Raw genomic sequence first — 6,724 nt, 5'->3', positions numbered from 1 at the left:
GTGTGGTGCAATACTTTGTCTCTATACATGAATGGAATTGTGTAATATCTTCCAACAAAATAATTATGCGCCTCCACAAACAAATCCCGTAATGGTTCCGGGAATGTTGTCACAAACATGAGCATCCGTTCGAAGAATTTACTGTAATTGTTGTTTGCGTGGTCAGATGTGGCTATGCTACTGTCTGTCGATTCGTCATCTTTACTTGCGTAGTAAAATTTCTCTATTATTTAAAATTTATCTGTAAATAAAAGAAAAATGAGTCGTGTACCAATCAACGTTTTTGTTTGAAGTAAAGAAATGTAGTCTGTTGATCCCCCGTTCTTCTCTCGATCAGCTTTGTTCAGATTTTAATGAAATCTGAGCATTGTTGTTGTACTCAACATGCAAGACTTGTTTAAATCCCAAAATTGCTTTGTGTTTGTTCATAAAATCGATATCTAATATTGCTAATGTTGTAAGTAGAAGTACGATCAGAAGTTTGCGCAAGAAGTGTGACCTTTTACGATGAAATCCAGCTGCGTTTGTGATTTGACATCAGCTCCTTTTCCTACAACTGCACCTTTTATTTTAATTTTGTTTAAGAGTAAAGTAAGACAAGATTCTTCCGAACTATATTTGTTGAATGCAGAATCGCTTATAAATATGACGGGAGGGCCTAAAAGTGAATATGTGTTTTCCTATTTGTAATACTGATGACTGGGTGGTAAATGTGTTTCTATGGCTCTTGTTTCTCTCGTAATAGCAAATTTCTGATATTCTCTAAGCAGATCACATTTTCAATAATGTTGTCTCAACGAGTAGTGTCCTGAATTGTCCCGCCGAACGTATCCTATGTCGTCTGCACTTCCAGTCATTGTCGACCTCCGTTGTCGTGTCTTGTGTGTTGGCTGATGAAACTTCAACTATCTGTATTGTTCAGGATTATTCCAACAATGCTGCTTGGAGGGAAACGGCTGTCTGGTTCATTTAAAGAAAGACTTTTTTTTGTTATTCAAGTTTTCTCGTCTCCAGTTTTCGTTATACGTGCTCCCTTAACTGTTACTTTGATTCTGATAGTGTTGTCTGTTGTCGTGTGAGCTCTGATGGCATGGTTGTTATCTGTGACTCTGTAAACTGATTTCCTAAGTACGTCATTATTTCTTGAGTTATTATTGTTTGTCTGTGACTGTGACCATGACTGTCGATGTGAGGAATGGTTCATTTTGCCAATTGTGTTGAATGTCTGCTGGGTTTTGCAATGAAAATTATGATTCTGCTGGTAGTTGTTCTGATATGGTCCATTAAAGTGCTGTCATAATTTTGGTTTCGATATTGTCTGCCGTTACCAAAATTATTTCGTCTTCTGTCATTAATTGACCTATACTAACCTCTGTTGTTTCTGTCCTGATCGTTGCGGTTTTTGTGTGAAAAATTTTTACCCCTGTCCAGAATGTATGACTTCTCAAACTCTAGTAATTGTAAAACTTCTCGGAATGCTTGAATATTGTCTTTCTGGTGTCCTGTCAGTAGCGAAATGAGTAATGATCTTGGAAATTTCGAAATGCATAGTTGGATTAACGCTGATGGGCTGTTTGAGGTTGTAACAAAATGCTGGTTTTGTTGTACCATGCGTTCAGGTTTCAAATTCAGAGTTTTCAAAGTTTGTTAAGTTTAGAAGTTTATCCTAAACAGCGTGTTGTCTCAGATCAGTATGCTGCAAGGAACGCGCTCTGAGATCCTGCGACTGTAGACGTTGTCGTGCAATCGGTCTCATTCTCATTGCTAGTTGACCTTCCAAAAGACTGCAAATAAACTCTAATCTGTATGTGACTGGCCAGAAAAACTAAACTGCTCGGCCCAGTCTAACCGATGTATGTCGTTTGCTACATTTAGAAAAATTTTAAGTTTTCTTACTGGTAATATGCGTTTGTAGTCAAAGCTGTCGTGTCTCTGTGTATCGTAAGAATTTTGTCTGTTGAAGTTATTGCGAGAATTTTCACGTGTTTGTGCAAAGCCGCTTTTTCTCGAAGGTTTCCTTAAATGTTGCAGTTGACCATTTTCCATTTCGTGTTCGTTATAGTTTTCTATGTAATTGTGAATACAATACTGAGAAGTTAAGCTGCTTTCAGTTTCTCCAAGATGAATCATTTTTGTGTGTGTTCCTATTAGTTGTACCTGTTCTGAATGGATGTATGATTTCTTTCGTAATTTGTTTACTACCGTGCTACGAACTAATTTTTCCACCTTAGTAATATTTAAAGTTTTGTCTTGGCTGTAGATGTCAGTGATTGCTTTAAGGCCTTCGTATAACTCATCCTCTTTTTCCGATAAACGTTGTTCTAAAAGCGAGAGTGTTGTTGCAGTTTCCTGTGCCCTACAATTTACATTCTCAATATCTGTTTCCTTTTTTTATGGTTAAATTCCTTTTCATTAATTCCGCGCTTTCTTTTTCTTTGGCTAGTTCCTTTTGACCGGATGTGAGTGAAGTGCCAAATTGTTTTGCCATTGTTTCGTTATTTTCTTTTAATAACTGCTGAGACAGAATACCAAGCTAATTGCTCTGCAAAAAATTCGTGATTTTTGTTGAGTGATGAACCGATTGTATGACTGTTCTGTGTGAAAAATATTGCAGTATTTGAGAGGCTGTGGTTTTCAACGGAGCTGAATTTGCCACATTTAATCTCATGTTTTGCCTATTTTCGGACACACGAATGTTCGAATTTGCAAAAATGTTGTCGTCAGGATTTGAATCGTGTCAGATTCGTATCGGTATTAACTGCACTCTAACTGTCAAGACGGGCCGTAACATCGTCCTGCATTTTACATCTAAATTAAGCTCAGATCTCATCTCTCGATTAACAGAGCGCATCATCTTCTGCGCATCATGCAAAGCCGAGATGGTAGAAGCAAGGCTCCAGGCGACACGGCATCTCTGATAACACTGCGCGCCTATATTGCCAAACAGTACAAAGGCGTTTACGCGTTCATGATATCCAAATACGAAAGAAATGGCCATAAAATTATCTACAGCCTCCTTAAGTTCACTTGTGTGTAATGTTACATGAGATCTCACAACAGATATTTTTTTCAAATAATTTTTTCTGTTATATATTCCAAGATAGCATATAAGGAATATTACGCCACATAGTGATTCGTTAGGTTTTCGCATCACTTCAACATTGCCTTCATAATGCGTTTTAATTCAAAAAGTATTTTTAATTTTTCTGTTGTACAACGAACACGGACGTGTCGTGTGGATGTGTAAGTAGAGGGGCCCCTTTTTCGCAACAAAAGATAGTGAGTTTAGCTCCCATTGGATAATATACTAATTTGTAGAATATTTTATTCACGTTCGTTTTCATCTGCTACATACTGAAAAATTAATCAACACAGTAGTCTCAGGATGTCACAATCCAAACCATAAAGACTCACCTACACAATTTAATATGCCTATACATAACTTAGACTCATTTAAACAATCAGGAAGTCAACTAGCGGACGAATATTATGACTTAAATCTTTTTTATTTACTTATTTATTTATTCATTCATTTATTTGCTTTATCAAAATCCGTGACAGAAAAACATCAAATAGTTCATTAATTTATTTATGAACATTATTACTACGTCCTCCTACGCGAGGACACCTAGCTGCCATTGATTACTATGTTTGGTACGATTATTTCAAAGTCCTTCAACTGACTGAACATGTGACTTCAATTATTATTCTGAATTTTTATAGAATCAAGTCTTTGTTACCGGTACTTTAAGCTGACTATATAAGAAAAGTATGGTTGCAGATGCGACGCAACATCTATTGATCTTGTGGCTCTCTGTCTACCGCAGCTTTAGAAATTCACGGCCTGTTGCAAAGAAACATATTCCGCCCCAGAGGAACAGCGGATCCTGTCGGTAGTGCTACGACAGGTCTGTAAAATATTGCCAAAATGCACTAGTTGCTAACGTAGGTTCAATACAGATTGATCCAGTGACCTATCCTTGTAAGCTCGGTTCGTACAGGAGTACTAGAGCAACAAAATCAAAAATTGTTCAAATGGCTCTGAGCACTATGGGACTGAATATCTCAGGTCATCAGTCCCATAGAACTTAGAACTACTTAAACCTAACTAACCTAAGGACATCACACACATCCATGCCCAAGGCAGGATTCGAACCTGCGACCGTAGTGGTCGCGCGGTTCCAGACTGAAGCGCCACCAGCGGCCGGCTGCAACAAAATCAAACAAATTCGCCGGCAATATCTCATATCCATATAAGCTAAAACATGGGAAACGAAATGAAGTCCATTTCTACCTTTAAATCACTTTAAATATATTCAGCTATACAGCTATTTCCTTGAAAGATTCCATCCAGTACAATATATTTAATTAAAAAGCCTTACACGGAAGACTATTATTAATGGCAACCAAAACTTGCTCTCTTTATTCAGGTACCTAAAACGTCCGGACCAGTCAATGCCTAGGTCAGTGCGATTCCTTGGTTCAGCCTCAGTCGCTCACATCGACATTACCACGCAATAATACAACAGTCAAAGATGTTACACATTCTCGCAGTCGTTAAAATTATTCAGTCTTATTAAATTTTGGTTTAATTTGGATAAAGTCATGCAATAGAATAATAGATGTAAGTGGTTTGCTGTAGCAATTGGTATCGTGTCTCAGAAGCAGTTAATTCGAGCTCGAGTGTTGGTAAATAGAAATCTTGACTCCACTGCGTAGTAGAAAGGCTTCACCACTTTTGACCACATAGGTCACTAAAGTCGTGGATTGATTTTTAAAATCAGAATAAGCATTTAGCGTTCTCTGTGTACACGTGTGACCTAGTCATTTTTGATGGAGTTATAAATTCTATGGCGTTATTGATTTCTAACCTCATTAAATTCACTTTTTGTGAGGATTTATAATGTATCGAGCCATAGTATATTTTAGTACACCGTGAAACCATCTTAGGAGTGTGAGCTTCTGCTGTATAACAAAAATACGATTTCCTTTATGGTAGAAGTATAATCATTTCAAAGATCAGTGTGAGGACTAAGCTGCCTGCAGAGTTACTGGTGGCATGTGACGTACATATGGGGGAGAGACATGGATAAAGAGCTCCTCCTGCACTTACAAATAGATTTCAGTCAAACTTGCTACACATTTTACTTACTACCTGGAGAGAAATACCGTGGAAGTAAGAACCGCCTACCTCATGGTGGGGTGGAGGTGGTACCGTGGAGACAGAGCGACAGGAGGAAGAAACGGACCCACAGAGAAGGGAAGGAGAGGAAGGACAAATATGTGGTGGAGGAGAAGATTGGCAGAGAGAGATGGAGGGGGCTGATGGGCAGAGAGAGTGGAGAAGGGCAAAGAGTGGGTGGAGAGGAGGCAGGAAGAAATGGACTTTGGGGAGGCAGGAGGAGATGAACAAAGGGTGAAGGAGAAGATGGACAAACAGAGGGTGGAGGAGCAGATGGGCAGATTGGGGAGGAGCAGATGGACAGAGAGAGGAGGAGAGAGTGCAGATGGGCTGAGGGGATGAGGAAATCTACAGAGAGAACAGGGAGAAGGGTACAGTCAGAGAGTGGCAAGAGGAAGGAAGGAAGGAAGAGATGGATTACCAGAACAGTAATTACATTTACGGTCAACGGTAGCTACTCAGCTACTTGTTTTATGTAAATAGCTTGAGCTATTGGTATTCTACTTAAAAGAAATCAGAAAATAAGCAACAACTAAATTGAGACAGAATAGTGTCAAACCTGAACGGAAAATACTTGAATTATATTCATGAAATACCTATTTCTCATTCCCTTACATTCATCTGAGATCGTTAAATTTTATAGTTCTTTGAATAAAATTTTCATTAATGGGCGAAGTGCTATGTTTTTTGTGGCCTGGTACCATACCACTCTCAGATCATCACTTGCTAAATTATTCCATGCTTCTTAAAGCCCCTGTAAATGAAGATCAGTCATGAAGCACCTTAATTATTTAGCAAAGCCACATTAGTCAAACATAGAAACAATGTAATCAATAGCTATTTATAGTAAAGGAGGACTTGTTTAGTAAGTAGTCTTCGTGTCTACTTAGTCACCTCAGTATAATCACCCTGGCGACAAACACACTTCCCCCTATGAGAAACAAATAAGTTGATACCGTCTCTTTAGAAAATTTGTTGACGGAGCCACAAGCCCATCTTTACGTGCGATCAAAGTGAGCTCCTCGAAGTTTTGGAAACAGTTGAAAACCAGATGGAGCCAAGTCGGAACTGTATGAAGTATGAGCGATGCCAATGAACACAAGCCGTCGGATTGTTGCAGCTGTCGCAGCGCTCGTATGCGGTATGGAATTCTCATGATGAAAGAGAGGGTGCACCATGTATGAGCGAACTCTCGGAATTCCTGCTTTCAGTTTTCTGAGGGTTTTGCGGTAGTGTGCAGAGTTTCTGGTGGTGCTTTTAGGCACGAATTACCAACACGCAACACTGTGTACGTCCAAGACACTGTGAGCACGAATTTGCCTGCTTACGGCACGGTTTCGAATATTTTCTGCATCGGCGATTCATTGTGGCGGAATTCAGTGTGATATTTTCTTTTTTCCGTGGTCAAAATAGTGGACCCAGGTTTCATCACTTGTAACAGTGCTGTTCAAGAACTCATCATCCTCGCGTTCAAAACGCAAAATGATTGTTGACAGATGTCCAGTCTCGTTTGTTTCATGTCAGGAGAGAGCGTTAGAGGCA

The sequence above is a fragment of the Schistocerca nitens genome, chromosome 8 (assembly GCF_023898315.1).
Source record: "Schistocerca nitens isolate TAMUIC-IGC-003100 chromosome 8, iqSchNite1.1, whole genome shotgun sequence".
NCBI lineage: Eukaryota > Metazoa > Arthropoda > Insecta > Orthoptera > Acrididae > Schistocerca > Schistocerca nitens.
This window is presented reverse-complemented; position numbering follows the sequence as displayed.